The sequence below is a fragment of the Meriones unguiculatus genome, chromosome 8 (assembly GCF_030254825.1).
Source record: "Meriones unguiculatus strain TT.TT164.6M chromosome 8, Bangor_MerUng_6.1, whole genome shotgun sequence".
NCBI lineage: Eukaryota > Metazoa > Chordata > Mammalia > Rodentia > Muridae > Meriones > Meriones unguiculatus.
The window spans coordinates 71897968-71915045 of NC_083356.1; positions in this window are offsets into that span (position 1 = coordinate 71897968).

Genomic DNA, 17078 nt, shown 5'->3' on the forward strand with positions numbered 1-17078 from the left:
CCACCTCAAAGGCGCACCTCAAAGATCAAAGTCATGTGGTCAGGCTCGTGCACTCAGCAAGCACATTTTATCTATGGAACCATCTTGCTGGCCCATGTCTTGTGTTTCCACTGTAGTTACACAGTGGCTTTTTAAGGTCATGTGTATCTGTGTGTGTGTGTGCCATGGCACATGTGTATGGATCAGAGGACAACTTGGGTATTGGTCTCTCGTCTGCCTCTGTGTATGCCGGGCTAGCTGGCCCATAAGCTTCTGTGGATTTTCCCATCCTTGTCTCCTATCTTCTGTTCTGAGACAACACATACAGATGACAGAATACAGATTTTAAATGGATTCTGGGGATCCAGTCTCCAGGAAGCCACTCCCAGCTTCCACAGTGGATTTTGTTTCTATTAATTAATTCAATTTACATTTCAGTCATAGGCCCCTTCCTCTTCTTCTCTTAGTCCCACCCTCCCTCCCACATCTCTGAACAGGGGAACCCCCTACCCAGACACCCCAGCTCATCTATTCACATGAGGACTGCGTTTGGCTTCCTCCCCTGTGGCCTGGTAGGGAAGTCCCATCAGAGGAAAATGATCAGAAAGCAGGCAACACAGTTCATGCCAGAGATATTCCCCACTCCCCTAACTTGTGACCCCACATGAAGCCTAAGATGCCCCTCTGACTTATCTTCTTGGGGTCTGTGCATTGTAGTATGTCTATCCTGTACTATATGACTAAAATCTGCTTATAAGTGAGTATATACCATGTGTGCCCTCTTCTGTCATGCAGCATACATGCAAATAAAGTGCTCAGTAGAGAGCTCATATATGTTGTGGATATAAACACGTTTTTTGTTTTGGTCCCAGGTGTGGGATGTGGGGCTGATTCAGATGGTCCATAGCAGCAGACTATTTGCTTCTTTCGGGTTCTGAGAGGCGCTCTTTGCCAGTTGCAGATTGTTTAAATCTGAGGACTGTGGAGAGCCGAGAGTATGGAGATCAGAGAAAGAACAATGCTGTTTCCTGCTTCCCCCTTGCTGTTGCTGGTTGCTGTTGTGAGACAAGAAGTTGGAAATCTCCTGAAACGAGGATTGGACTGGCTCCAAGGAACCAGTCGACCCTAACCAGCAGGAAGCAGCTAAGAGAATTACGCCCCCTTTCCCACTAATTCTTTCTCTCTCCTACCTAGTGTTGGGGTGTTGAAAGGGATTGGGGTGGAATAGGGAGAAAAAGGTAAAAGAAACATAAATAAAAGAGTTTTTTCAAAGGTATGCCAACACACATACACAAATAAATAAATCTTAAGAAAAAAAAAAAACCTAGTTGCCTCAGGCTGGGTGTGGTGGTGTATGCCTTTAATGCCTGCCCTCAGGAAGCAGAGGCAGAAAGATCTAGAGAGAGACCCAGTTTAACCAAAACAAAACAAAAAAATTCTAGCTGACTCCTCTGCCCTTGGGCATCTGTGTTCACGTTTGCCTACCCCCTCACAAGCACACAGTTAAAGATAATAAACCAGTAAATCTTTCAAAAAGGATCTCTGTGGCTTCTGTAAGAAGAACGTCTAAGCAACAAAAGCAGGAAGTAAGGAGCCATCGAGAAAGAGCGGGAATGAAAGAGAGAAGAAAGAGAAGGGAGGGCGACATGGACGAGGGAGGTGTCGCAGTGGGTGGTGAGAGACAATCAGATTAGAAATATGTCTTGTCAGAACACTTGCTCGCTGACCGAATGGATGCCCCACCATGCGGGTTGGAGTACCTCCAACCCAGAAAACAAATTCTGACAGTAGAGGTCAGGAGGGTGATGTTGAGGATGTGGAAGCTACATTCAGGTGTCTTCTCAAGGGGCAGCTTTAGGGAGCTCACCCTAGGTGCAGAGTGCCAGGGACACGCTCCTGGCGAAAGCGCTCAGGAGCCTGAGGCACTCAGGCTGGCAGGTTCACCCCTGAGTTACATGAATGAGCTAAGTACAAAGAGTTTTCCACACCAGAGTAGAACTGGGAACATTTTTCATTCTTTTCACACACTTCTGTGTTTTATTTTCTATTTTTAGTAGATAAATATAGTTCTTATAATCAAGGAAAAAATATCCCTTTAAGACAAAAAAAGAAACTCAGTGTGTGGTGGGTCATAGATTTGGGGAGATGCTATGTTTATCCTGCAAGCTATTTCTGCTATCTATCCAATTCCTAGTTCTTATTAAATACAATTTTCACTTCATTCGTTCGTTCATTCATTCATTCATTCTTGTAGAAGGGTGAATGGAGTGTGTGTGTTTTGTGCCAGAGCATTCATGCAAAGGTCAGAGGTCAACTGGTAGGGGTCATCTTCCACCACGGGGGCTCAGGTCATCAGGCTGGGTAGTAAGTCACGTGCCCAGCTGTGGCTGCCCTTCCTCAAGAATCACTTAAGGATGTGACTTTCCCTTATTGCTTGGACGCACCTGGCATGTTCCCTCTTTGCAGCTCATGCCAGCCCTCAGGCAGAGCTGGGTACCTCAGGCTCAGGCACTTACCACGCTTTGATGGCCACAGGACTCATTAATCTGATGTAACACATTGCTGTGCTTCTAAGTTTTCTCTATTTACCCCAAATGTTTTGAGGTTTTCCTCCTGACAACTGTGCTCGTTGTAAGCATGATAAAATCAACAAAACAAAAAGGAGACTCACTCTTCTGAAGGATGTAGGGAAACACTTGGTTCCTTGTGACTGTCAACACAGGGAGGGAGAGAGCCCAGAAACAGAGAGAGAGAGAGAGAGAGCACAAAAGGCAAGGCCCAGGCAGCTCAGTTTGCCCAAGAGGGTGGAGCAGGTGAGGCACAGCTGTGCCATGAGTTCCATGCTGGGCAGGGACATGGAGCACGGGGACAGGCAACAAGTTGCAAGGTTGGCAGTGCCTGAGTCCTGATTCAGGGTCTTCCAGTTCATCAAAGCACACGAGTGCGGAGCCCAGGAAGTCGGTGCAGGCAGTGTGGGGCCTCCAAAGCAGATGCCTCAGGAGAGCCATGGCCCAAGCTTCCTGGCTGTCCTTGCATCTCTTTACACCTCTCAGGACTGGTGAAAGACACAAGAGAGCATCGGGTGTTCTGGGCAGAGAGGGAATGAAGTCTTTTGGAGTTCCCTTTGGAGTATAGATTTCTAAATGGGAAGAAGGGTTGCCCCCTTGGGGGAGGCATCAGAGTCTCTGAGAGCTTTTATTATCTCTTTTCTATCCCCACCTCCCACATATTCTAATTTTAATGCCTTAGAGAAAGTGGGGCCCACTGCCTTCGACTGCTATTATTGGTGTAAGAGCTTAGTCATCCATTGAACAGCCCCTTACTGAGCTGTAACCGTGCGTGGGGCAGCCTCAGCCTCAGGTGCGTCAGGACTAGACAGTAACATCATGTGCTCTGTGGTTCAGACTTTGTTAAGGTACAAACAAGGCACCCTTGCCACCATGTTTTCTGACTTAATACTTTGATCAGAGGCCCCCGATGCTCAGGGGTTGCCCGTGTGGTGATAGTAAGAGGTGGGCCCTTTAAGAGTGGATGGACCAGGAGGCACCTCTTCTGTGAGTGTGATCAAGGCCCTTGTGAAAGAGGCTGCACTCTCAGCTTTCTACCTTCCACGCGTGAGGCACAGTTTTTCTCCCTTCCGGAAGATGGGGCCATCTTGGATGCACAAAGTAGCCCTCTCAGACAACAGAAAAATGTGGGTATCTCACTGAACTCCTCAGGCCCCAGGTCTCCCCCCCCACAAAAAAAAAAAAAAAAACCAAACCAAACAAACCAAACCAAAACAACCATAAACTGTTTTGTTTAAAAATGACTCAGCTTTGGATATTATCAGGACAAATGTGCTGAGACACTTGATGAGTGGAGCAAAGGGTGGGTGTCAGCTCCCACTCTCCCTTGTGCAGCTGTGGTCCTCCTGCATGACCATGGCAGCCTAGCAGGAAGTAGTCCTTTAAGAAATTGGGTTGCCAGCTCCACTAGGGCAGAGGCGACATCTGTCTGGATCACCGCTATAGCTGAGCATCTCGCTCAGTTCCTGACTCACAGCCACGGCTCAATTGAATAGATGTTGGACAGATGGATGAATGAAGGAAGGGAGGTGGGTCAGTGACTCACCGGCTGGGGTTTGCAGAGCCAGTGGGCTCGGGGAACGTGGGTGGGGGATGCTCCCAAGACTGCCTTCACTACCTGATGCCCCTGCGGCACCTAGACCGTGCAAGAACCCCCGGCGTGAGCAGGTCCCCTGCTCCACCTTTCAAACAGTGAAGGGGCTTTTGTTGAACTGCTTGCGTCAGGCCTCTGCTCAGCTGCGCTGTCAGTTGAGACTGGACGAGTGGCTGGAGAATGAAGCTGGGAAACACTGCGATTCTTGGTCAGGGCAGTGTGGCATAAAAATGTGCAAGTTTTTTTTTTTTTTTTTTTTTTTTTTTTTTTGAAAGTGAAGAAAAGCCCAAGGAATCACAAAAGAACCAGAATTGGGTCACCTAAAGCCACATTTTCCAAAACTCTTCCTCATGTAAGGAATCAGTAAAAACAAAACAAAACAAAACAAAACAAAACAAAACAAAACAAAAAAACCCCCACAAAGATGTGGGGGCTGGAGTATGCACTGCTCCTGCAGGGACCTGAGTTTGGTTTCCAGAACCCATATTCAGCAGGTGCTCACAACAGCCTGTAACTCAAGCTCCAGTGCCTTTGGCCTCTGAAGGAAATGCACTCATGTTCACACATCATCCAGACACATAAAATTAAAGATAAATCTTAAAAAACAAAGATGCATTTAGTGAATACCAGATATCACTGGTTGGCACTGGGTGGTGCAGGAGTAAAGGAGAGGTCATCTGTTAGCCTCTCCCGGTGCAGGCTGGGTGAAAGGCTGGGGCATGAAAACAGCAGAGATTCATGTTCTTACTAAGCACATTGCAAACCGCCCCTGGGGATGCTCAGGCCCTCAGGAGCTCCTGCTGCTTGATGGGTGTTTCCCAAAGTGTAGTTTGTGGGACCCAGCAGCAGGTAGTCTTTCTAGAAAGCAGGTGCAGCTGTGAAAAGGTGTCACTTCTGGGGTACTTACCATGAAGAATGGAGTTTTTTCATATATCTGCCCATTTTCTTTCCTTAAGCTGCAATTTCCCATAACTGCTGTTGGACACACTCACATACGCACGTACACACACACACACACACACACACACACACACACACGCAAGCTTGTACCTACATGAACATGCACGCATGAATCCATACCTTCTGTCATGCTACCAGCAGGACTGCTTAGGTTCATTCTGTGGAGGACATAAGGCAAAATCTGCTCCTTCTTGGATTCAGGCCTGCCACTCAAAGGCTTTCCTTTAAGAAGTGTCCTCCTCGGTCTGGTGAGGTGGCTCAGTGGGTAAGGATCTTACTACCAGGTCCTGACAACTTGAGTTCAACATGACTGACAAGCACCACCCTTTGAGAGAGGGATGGAGGGAACCAGGGAAGGTCACCTGCCACCTTGTTCAGGAGTGAGCACACTCTCTCTTACAGCCTAGACTGGTCTCTTACTCCCCTTGTAACTGAGGATGACCTTGAACTTCCGGTCTTTCTGCTTCCACCTTCTGAGATGTGGGCTTACAGGCATGCACCAGCAAACCCAGTTTATGCTGTGATGGAACCCAGGGCTGCTTCTTCGCAAGGCAAGTGCTCTTCCCTACTGAACTATGTCCTAGGTCCCACAAGTGACTGTGTTGGTTTAACCCTTCATCACCTTTCTTTGTAAAAGTGATGAGCTCTGAGGTATCTGGACCATGAATCCTGAGTCCTGGCTACTTTGCTCATACCCTTCCTGTTTCCAGGGATCGTGAATCTCTGTGGGTGAAATGACTATGGAGCACAGATGTAGCAGTGGGAGTTAACATCTCAGGAGTTTGTGCCTTATTGTTGTTCCCTGTGCTGTCCAAGTCACCTTTCTGGGGGCTTCACTCTCCTCTTGAGATCTTTTCTGAGGGAGAGACTGCGGTGGTGAGCTGAAGTCCTCAGAAGACCTCCAGCGGATGCAGCAAGCTAACCTGTATTCGTATTTCCTGTGGGGCCTCATGAGTGCACGCAAGTCCACATGCAGAGAGGTGTTCTCACCCCTTTCCCACTCAGGTCCTTCCTGGGTCTTTGTTTCCTGTAATGACCCCTCCACCAGGGCCAACAGGCCTGCTGGGAGGACTCTGAGCAGTGACAGGCGCCTGCTGCTTCCCAGGCCCTGTCTGCCACCCGGCTTGCTTTTATGGAGGCAGCCACTGGGGCAGGTGGAGGGCTGCATGGCCTCAAAGGACCTCCCACAGGTTCGATGTCCTTCATAGAGATCATCTCCTTTTTGTGACTTAATGAGGCCGAAGTCAGAGAGAACCCGCAGAGGCCGGAGGGGTTGTCTCCGGGCACTCATCCCCCTCCTCCTTTCTCAGGAGAACGCTAACATCCTTCCCTTCCCTCCGCTCTGAGAATTTTAACCATTTCTAACAGAACTCAGACATTCATGGTCCTCAAAAGAGTAAACAGACCTAGAAAGTGTATCCGTCGCACCCTGCTCACCACCCATCCCTTCCTTCAGAGGTTGCCACAGGCAGTTTTCTCAGCTTTTCTCCATTAGTCAGTTTTCTGCGTCATCCAAATTCATGTCCTGTTGTAGGAACTCTCTCTCCCTCTCACTCAAAACATTAACTTGGCCCCTCCCCGTCTTCCCAATATCACAGACTGTAGCTGAGTCACTGGCCAGTATATGCTCTCTTTATAATTTATGTAAAAGTCAGTGTATGTGTGTGTCTATACATGTATGTATACATATGTATATTTATATGTGCAGATGACCATGTGTTTGCATGCACATGTGTGTACATTTGGAGGTCAAAGGATAACCTTGGGTTCTGTACCTCAGGAGTCAGCCAGTTTATTTCTGTGTGTTTCATGTGTGTTGTGTGTGTGCAAGTGCTTGTAAAAGCCAAAAAATCTTAGATTCCCCCACGATGTTGTAATCTCTCTGATGTGGGTCCTGGGAATCAAACTTGGGTCCTCCGGAAGAGCAGCAAGTACTCCTAACCATTGAGCCACTTCTCTATCTTGGCTGGCTGGCCAATCGGTTCTGGGAAAATCCACATCTCCATTTCCCCAGCTCTAGGATTACAAGAGTGAGCTGCCATGCTTGGCTTTTTGTGTGGGTTCTGGAGGTCCAATTTGGGGCCTGGTGAAACATTTTACCAACTGAGCTACAAGTGATCTTCCCGTGCACGGAGGCTGGAAATTGCATTTTTGTATTTATGTCAGAGTTCTTCAGTTTTCTATGTGTGTTATATCATAGCTTAAGTTCTTAATAGTATACAAAACATGGCAAGAAACCTGCTGGTTCTGTTTTTCCTGTGTGTGCTCTGCACTCAGCCCAGTCATGCCTGGCTGCTGTGGCTGGCCTGACACACTTGTGGGCAGCAAGTGTTATAATATTATTATAACATTATAATATTACAGTATTATACTGTAATCTATAATATTACCAGATGTTTCCTGGATTCTCAGCTTTCCACTTCTTAGTTCCCGCTCTCATTTTGATGTAGCACATCCTCCAAAAGTTTGGGAATGGAGGCATAGCAGTGAGGTGCTTTTCCTGGGAACTATGAAGATACCCACCATGCTGTCTAGTGGCCAGTAATAAGGCTGGAAACACCACCAGTCCTGGTCCAGGATCATTTATGGGTGACATTCTCTTTTTGGAAAGCGGAAAGCTTTTGTGCGTGTGTGTACTTGTGTGCATGAATGTGTGTGTGTGTGTGGTGTGGAGGAGACAGAGGTCAACATTGGGGACCTGCCTTACTCTTCACCTTATTTTTGCTTATTTTGTTTTTATTTTGCTTTTGATCTGGGGTCTCAATATAAGTAGCCCTGGATGGCCTGGAACTCACTACTATGGACCCATGGATCCACCTGACTCTGCCTCCTGAATGCTGGGATTACAGGCCTGTGCCATCACACCCTCTGCATCTTTTTTGAAACAGTTTCTTACTGACCTCTGAGTGTATCAATTCGATTTGGCAAGCCCGACTATCCAGTGAAACCCAGAGGTCCTCTTGTCTCCACATCCCCAGTTCTGAGATTATAGGCTTTTTTAATGTGGGTATTGGGAATAGAACTCAGGCCCTTGTGTTTTTGAGGCATGGATGACCAACTGAGCTATCTTACCTAACCGTTCTTTGGAAGCCTTTGGTGTGTCCGCCCTGGGGCACACTGACGGCTCTTTAAATCCCGAGATACATGCCCTTCAGCTGGATTGCCATGTTTTACTTCTTGAATAATTTCTTTCACTCTTTTTGTCTGTTCTTTGATGGGAGTTCCTGTTTTTGACTATTGAACTCCCAGGTTGTGTGAACAAAATAACACCCTTCACAGTACCTGGGCCCTATTCCCTGAAGTCTGCTGAGGGGGTTGCTTATCTGGCTACAGATTGGTTAGAAAGATCATACAGGAGGGTCTCCAGATGAGAGGTTATAATGGATTGTTTCTTTTGGCCCAGGGGAGTCATGAAGATCTTTATAAGCACAAGGCAGGGGTGTTAAAACTAGGAAGACCATAACAACAGAAACAGAAGCTGAGAGATGTGCCTTGGAGGAAGAGGCCAAGAGCCAAGGAGTGAAAATGGCCTTTAGAAGCCGGAAAAGGAGACTGGGAGGTGGCTTAGTTGCTTGAGTACTTGCAAGTGCGAGGACCTGCATTTGGATGGCCAGCACCTACATAAAAAGCTAGGCATGGCAGTGCGTGCCTGTAATTCCAGCATGGAGGAGGTGAAGACAGGAAGATTTTTGGGACTTGGTGGTCAACCAGTCTAGCCAAATTGGGCAAGATCCAAGTTTAGTGAGAGAATAAGGTGGAGAGCAGTTGATGAAGACACCCGATGTCAGCCTAAGCCTACACACACACACACACACACACACACACACACACACTCACAAGCACACACCCATATCCACATATACACCTACCAGACACCCACGTATGCATATATACACACAGAGAATAGAAACTGGAAGAGGCAGGGAAATAGATTCTCTTCTCCAAAAGGAACATAGTCCTGCCAACATCTTGCTGAATTCCAGCCCAGTGAGACTCATTTCAGACTCAGAAGTCCCAGAAGTTGAAGATAATAAATGTGTGTTATTTAAAGTTACTAAGTTTGCAGCCATTGGTGACAGCAGCCACTGAAAACACAGGCGGGAACCAACAAGCACCCACTAAGTGGCTGGGGCTACTTGGTGTCTTGGCTGTGACTGTCCCAAGCCTTTGGATGCTGGTGGCTCTGCCTCACCAACAGTCCCCTCTGCATGCTCATTCTCATCAAGGTACTGTACTTGCTTCATTTCTACATGTCTCCACCCCCTAGCTGGTGTTCCACTAGGGCACAGTATTATGGGTGTCTGGCATATGGGTCTGCAGTCTTGGGTCTGTCCTATGTTGGGTGGATGACTGGGTGAATGGAATGAGCTGTCCCCGACAGCCCCGGCAGTAGTAACAGTAGGTCATGGGAGTCATCAGCCATTTCCCAGAAGTGAGACACAAGTATCGCCCTGTCAGTTTCTGGAAATGCAGGGGTAAAGCCGTGATTTGAAGCCAGCATTGTCTGACTCAACTGCCCTAAAGCCTAGATGTTCAGCCCCTTTATGGATGGAACATGTCCCTCAGAGTCTGTGAATGTAACCTCAACCCCAGTACAACAGTGTTGGGAGGTAGGGACTAATGAGATGCGAGCTCCTGGGGCTTAGCTCTTGCGATTAATGTTGTTACCAGAGCAGTGGCTTATTACAAAAGTTTGGTGCTGGGGAGATGGCTCACTGAGTAAGGAGCTTGCTGTAGAAGATGAAGAACTGAATTCAAATCCCAGCACTTACATTAAAAGATGGACATGGCAGTATGCTCCTGCAATTCTAGGAAGGTGGAATGAGGGACAGGTAGAGGTAGGCGGATCTCTGTGAGTTTGAGGTCAACCTGGTCTACAAGTGAGTTCCCGGATGACCAGGGCTACTTAGGGAGACCCTGTCTCAAAAAAAAAAAAATGTGGAAGGTGATCTTGAACTCTAACCTCTACACACAGGCATAAACACATGAATAAGCACACATGAACATGTACACACAAAAAATGAACTCAGCTCCATCCTGCCCATGCTGTGTTATTCTTTCTGTGTGTCTCTCATACATGCAGAGGTGCAGTCTCTCTCTCTCAGACACACACACATGCACACACAGTCATATACCTGTACACATAAGGGAACACACACACACACACACACACACACACACACACACTGAAACTTCTGACTTCCACCACGGGTGTCATAGGAAGAAGCCCGTCAGCATATGCTGGACCCTTGATCTTGGACTATCCCCCTCCAGAACTCTGACCAGTTCTCCAGAATCTCTGTCCTTCATGAAGTCCCCATTCTTCGGTATTCTGATACAGAAGCATAAAACATTACGACAGCCACTAAGCCAAAATCGTCCTTCCAGACTGTCTTCTTCTGGCCTCTGCCCACCTGACTGTTCCCACCCTTTACTGACTTCTGCCCAGAGCCCTGCCACTCTAGAGGCAGGAGCATCTTAATTAGGCCACCCTGCAGCTGTTAAGGGAGCTGCCTGGTCCCTCGTGTAGGCGGAGGCTTCAGTGATGAAACCCGCACTTAGCTATGCAGAGGGCTAGGAGCCATGGGAGCTGCCAAGTCACTCCGGGATTCTCGGGAATGGGCTGTGGTCCAGAATTGAGTGTCATCATCCTTATTATTGTTTTATCTAATCTGTTCTGAAGAACAACCATTTTGAAATTGGGCAAAAATACTGCCTAATATATTTAAACATATATATTTTTATTTTTGTATCATTTTAAAAATAAACGCATGGATGTACATTTTCCAAGTGCCTGCCTGCTGGATTCCTAATGTAATACAACATGACTCAGAGCTAAATTTAAAGAGAGAAGCACATATGTTTAACGCAGGCACCAACTTTCAATCTGGGGAGAAACGGAGTCAAAAGGCTTTTTTTTTAGCGTGCGAGTGGACCCAGTGCAAAGTGAATTATCCCCAAGCCATCTGGGAAGTCTGGTGTTTTTCAATGCCTTCACGACTCTAATTTTAAGCCGTTATTTGGCCTTTAAATAACAATATCTTTTCTTTCCATTGGCTTTTGCACCAGATTCCTTATTTATTGTGATATTGACTCCAGAAAGAGACCTATCTTTGGGAGCAAAAAAGAGCAAAGTTATTGAACGCATTACTCTGCAGATTGGCTCTGGAGTGGGGGGAACAGCAGTCTGATATTTTGCAAATGAAGTTTGACATATTCTGGGATGGCATATTGCACTCACCAAAAACAAGCTGGTTGTGCCCAGAGGGGAAAGCTTAATTAAAACCCCTCCGCAGCTCGGGACTCGAGGAAAGACTCCGCTGCACTGTAAGTGACCTTCAACTTGTTCTGCAGTTTCTCATCAAACTGGTCTGATTCTGCCCTAGGAGAAAGACAGCACCAACGCCGTTAGGGACCTTAGCTCTGCCCAAGAGTGTCCCGGGGTGTCAACCAGAGGGTCCCAGGTAAACGTCCATGAGATCCTTTCCTGAATAGAGTCGGTAGGTACTGGGGAGCCCACCACCCTTCTGTTCTTCCCAGTTGGGAGCCTTCCTCCCAACAGCTTCTCTGTAATGGGTTCATTGTTTCCCTAAATAATGCTGAAGGTCACTTCTCTCTGACTGATGTTAAGGGGGTTGGAGGTCAGCAGCCTGACCCTCCTCATGCCCATTATCTCTCTTCCACGCTGTGTAGCCTCTGTAGGAATAATGGTATTAAAAAAATCTATCAGTGGGGGTTGGGGATTTAGCTCAGTGGTAGAGCGCTTGCCTAGGAAGCACAAGGCCCTGGGTTCGGTCCTCAGCTCTGGAAAAAAAAAAAAGACAAAATAAAAAATCTATCAGTGGACTTGGGAGGGGCAAGCAAGAAGAAGGGGGAGGGAGGGTGGGGCTGGGAGGGGAGAAGGGAGGGGCTTATTGGGGGATACAAAGTGAATAAACTGTAATTAATAAAAAAATAAAAAAAAAAGGAAAAAAACTCCAAAACCAACTATGGCAACAGGAGACCTGTCTGAACCTCCAGAAAGCCAGACTCATCCAATAGGCTGTTGATTCTGTTTCGTTCCCAACCCTTCTATTCCTTCCTCTCCGTGCATCCTCTCAGAAGATCTGGCTTGGCTGGGAACTGGATTCTAACTAGCGGAGGGGTTCTCGGACGCAGTGACCTGGAGACCTTTCACACTACCCCATCTGGCAAGCTTCAGACCCTCCCCTCCAACCAGATTCTCCTCTTCTACTCAAGGAGAAAAACAAGCCCGCACGCCAGCCTGCCCTGGGTCTGACAGCACATTCATGGATGGCATAAGCATGCTGTGGCTGTGAAGCCCCAAGGTTATCCCACTCCCTTGGAGATGCTGACTTGGTAGCTTCCATGTAGTCCAGCCCTGGACTCTGGCCGTGGCTCTTGTCTTCCTCCTGGCTTCCCTTCTGTTTTCCCAACACCTGCTTGCTGCACTGTTCTTCAAGGCGTTGTTCTTGTCCCCTCTGATTGGAATGCCCTTCCCATCAGTGTCCTCACAGCCTCAAACCCCAGGGACGCCCCAAAGAGCTTATTGGAAGAGCCTATGAAAATAGCCATCGGGGGTTGTTTGATGGCTCAGAGGGCAAACTTTCTGCTGTGCAGGCCTGGTGACCCAGATTCAATCCCCAGCACCCATAGAAAGGTGGAAGGAGAGAACTGACTCCACACGGCCATCTATAGCGTGCCATGGAAGACGTGTGCGCACACACAAACAACAATAGCAAATAAATACAAATTTAAATAGCCACCTCCTTCTCATTCTGTTCATTATTCTGCCTTTATTCTCCCCTTACCCACCTCACTATATGACATATCATAGATGCACCCATTTTTTTTCCAGCTGATCTGTTTTCCCTCAGTTGAATGTGAGCTTTGTAAAGAGATGACTTTATTGAATGATGTCTCCTCTGATGTCCGCTGGGCCCAAACCATGACTGACATTAAGTATCTGATTAATTTATGCACATTGCATGGATGTACAAGGGCCTTTTACAGGGCCTAAGAATATCCTTCAGACAGACCTGAGGGTGTTTGGATTTGTGTTATTGTGGTCTCTCTCGTGAGCTGTTTCTGACCTTCTCAATGCCAGTTGACTCTCTCCTTCTATCTGGTGTCAGGCCCACTACACGCCGTTCCAATATCCTTGTTTCTAGGGCAGCTTGAGTGTAAGCTGACTCATGTTCCTGCTTCTCTAGTTAGTAATAGTTCCTGAGAGTGATCACTCAGCCAGATGCCACAGGTCCTCAGGAAACACAAGGTGTGAAAAGGAGTGATGTCCCTCCTCCATCTGCCCCTGAACAGAGAAGGTTGCAAAGATTCAGCTTGAGGTGTCATTTTATTTTATTTTATTTTTGGTTTTTCAAGACAGGGTTTCTCTCCATAGCCCTGGCTGTGCTGGAACTTGCTCTATAGACCAGGTTGGCCTCGAACTCACAGAGATCTGTTTGCCTCTGTCTCCTGAGTGCTGGGATTAAAGGTGTGTACTACCACAGCCCAGCTAGGTGTTTTTCTTTTCTTTTCTTTTCTTTTCTTTTCTTTTCTTTTCTTTTCTTTTCTTTTCCTTTTCTATGATGGAGCTCTGTACTTTCTAGTGTAATTTGGAGTGCTGGTTAGCACTTGGGTAAAGTTTGGGATGATGAAGAGCTCGGAGAGTTTGATGTTGTCCTCAAGATGCTAACTATAGTGTCAGGTGCCATTCATCACCCATGTCCAGGTGGGGGTGGGGGTGCTGACTGGTGCATCTGTCAGTCTGCAATGCTGGCCATCGGGAAGCAGATGCAGGACAATCTCATATCCAAGGCCAGCTTGGATGAGACCTGGTCATGGAAAAAAACACATCTATTCGGAGCTTAAGAAAAGACAGACTAGTGCCAGGGAGCCACCTGTCTTTGCACAGGGAGTGCAAGCACTCATATGAAACTCAGGTCCTTACTCTTGCAAGGCAAACACTTTATTGATCTAGCCACACATTCCATATACTCATTTGAAAAAAAAAAATTCCTTTATTTTTGCCTATTTGGGTGTGGGTGTCTGTGTGCACATGAATTCAGGTGTTCTTCGAGGCCGAAGGTGTTGGATCCCTTGCAGCTGGAATTAAAGGCTACGGTGAGCCACCTAACACGGGTGCTGGGAATTGAACTCTGGTCCTCTGCAAGAGCAGTGAGGCACTCTTAACACTTTGAGCCGTCTCTCCATCCTTCCCCTCTCATCTTTTCTTAATTAGATTATTTGTCTAATGGTCTTGCATAAGTGGCCGGGGGATGTGTATTAGTTACTTTGCTATTGCTGTGATGAAACCATGAGCAAGGCAATTTATCAATTCTATGAGCTCCAAATGGATGTGTTTTTTTTCCCCCACTCAAGCTGGCCTTGAACTCGATACCGTCCTGCATCTGCCTCCTGAGTGCCAGGATTGCAGACTCAAGCATGCACCAGTCAGCACCACCACATCCACCTGGAGGTCTTCTCCATGAGCACTGATGACACGTGGCATGTTAACACCCTGGAGATTACCAAATCCTCCGAGCTCTTCATCATCTGTAACCTTCCTCAAGCTCTAGGCAGCACTCAATTACACTAGAAAGGACAGGTTTGGGGCTGGAGAGATGGCTCAGAGGTTAAGAGCACTGCTTGCTCTTCCAGAGGTCCTGAGTTCAATTCCCAGCAACCACATGGTGGCTCACAACCATCCATAATGTGATCTGGTGCCCTCTTCTGGCATTCAGGTATACATGCAGGCAGAACATGGTATACATAATAAAATAAATAAAATCTTTAAAAAAAAAAAAAAGAAAGGACAGGTTTCCATCGAAAGGGCATATGGTTCCGAAAGTTTAAAGTCTGTGATGGAGAGTGGACACATCAGGCTACAGGCAGAGTGGCTGGAGTAGAAGCTGAGGACTCACACCTCAAACCTCAAGCAGGAAGCAGAGGATAAACTGAAAGTGGCAGAAGGATTTGAGAGCAGTCCCACCCCCAGTGACATACTTCCTCCAGTGAGGCCACTCTTCCTGAGCCTCTCCAAACAGCAGCATTGATTGAGGAGCAAGTGTTCAAATGTCACATCCTCCAAGGGGCATTCTCGCTCAAACCTCCACAAATGCTGTCTTACTGCCTTGAGTCAGGGTAGGTCTGGGACTAACCACCTTCTTTCGTTAACCTCCAAGTGCTGAGATCACAGCAGGTGCAACTGTGCCCAGCAACAGAGGCTTTCAGTAGACATGTGGGTCTCCAAACAGTCAATAAGCTTCTGGGATCTGAAAAGCCCGGACTTTAGAGATGCAAACCAAAACCCACAGAGGAGCTTCAGTTCAGAGTCCCTGGGATGGTTAGAATCAGAGAGCACACAGTAGAGAGTGCTGGCGAGCGAGGAGAAGGCATCATTCACTGTGGAAACCAGTTTGGCAATTTCTCCACTCTCAAGAGTTACCATATGACTCAGCAATTCTACTTTTAGATAAATATCCCATAGAATTAAAAAAATATACATCTCCACCTGAGGCACTTGTGCACAAACCCTCACAGCAACATTATTCATGATAGTGACCCCTAAATTGGAAACAACCTAAGCGCCCCTTAATTGTTGTACAGGACAACAAATATGTGATTTACTTCTTTTAGACAGAAAAAGGCTCAAAGTACAAATACACATTCCTGTGTGTCTGAAACAGCAGAGCAGTGTGCTAAGCATTGCTACAAGAAGCTGACTGAGCTGTCACACAGGTACAGCACAATTCAGAAACATCCACGGGGGCTCCTGTGGGCTTAATGGCATCCTGCGGTAGCAAAACATGTATTAATAAGAAATGTAATGCCCAAGAAAACAAGTTCGTCTCTATTTCCCCGCCCAGCTGAAGGCAGGGAAGATGAGCCCTTCTGCAGGACAAATATGTTTCCCCCAATGTGTTGGGTCACAGTGCTGGCTGGCAGGCAGCTGCCTAACTCTTCCACTCTATGAAATTAGAGAAGCTATCTCTACAGCTGCGCAGCCCAGGACCCCTTTCTACTCTGAGACTACTTGTGGGCATTCTTTAAACCTTCTGCTAGCCTAGGCTAGCAAAACCTTGTACTTTTCTAGTGCACTGATATTCAAAGCAGCAATAGCTGACAAGGAAGATAAAAAAATTGCTTCCTAGTTTCTGTGAGAAGGGGCGATGCTAAGCATTAAAGCCAGGGCCTTGAGCATGCCCCGCAAACCCTCCATCACTAAACATCCCCAGTCCTTAAGCACTTTCAGACTGTGACTGCGCACATACATGGTAATGTTGTGCACCCGTCACCGCCATCTGCTTCCAGAGCCCCTCAATGTCACCAGGACCAAGAGCAACGTGGGAAAGAGCAGTTCATTTCATCTCACGCTGTCCTGGTAGAGGCTGAGCAAGCACTGGAGCTGAAGCCCTGGAGGAACACTCCTTCCTGCCTTGTTCCCCTGGCTTGTGCTGAGTTTACTTTCTTGAACAAATCAGAACCACTTTCCCAGGAGTGGCAGTACCTGCAGTGGGCTGGGCCCTCCCACAGCAGTCAGCAGTCAGGACAATCTCTCCACAGGTATAGCCACAGACCAATGTGACCTGGGCATTCCCTCCACTGAGGCTCCCTCTTTTTCAGGTGACTCTTGGTTGTATAAAGTCAAAAGTAAGAACTAACCAAGATACCATATTAAAAAAATCCAGGACTGATGGTGCACACGTGTCATCCCAGGACTGGGAAGGTGGGGACAGGAGGGGCTTGCTAGCCAGCCAGCTCATCCTACTTGGCGTGCTGAGGCCAGAGAAAGACTCTGTCTCATAAAATAAGAAGAAGACCAACAAGATGGTTCAGCAGGTAAAGGTACTTGCCACCAAGCCTGGCTGCCTGAGTTTGGTTCCCAGGATCTACATGGAGGAAGGAGAGAACTGAGTCCTGAAAGTTGTCCTCTTACTCCTGAATGTGCCATGGCACATGTCTCCTCTCCCACCATA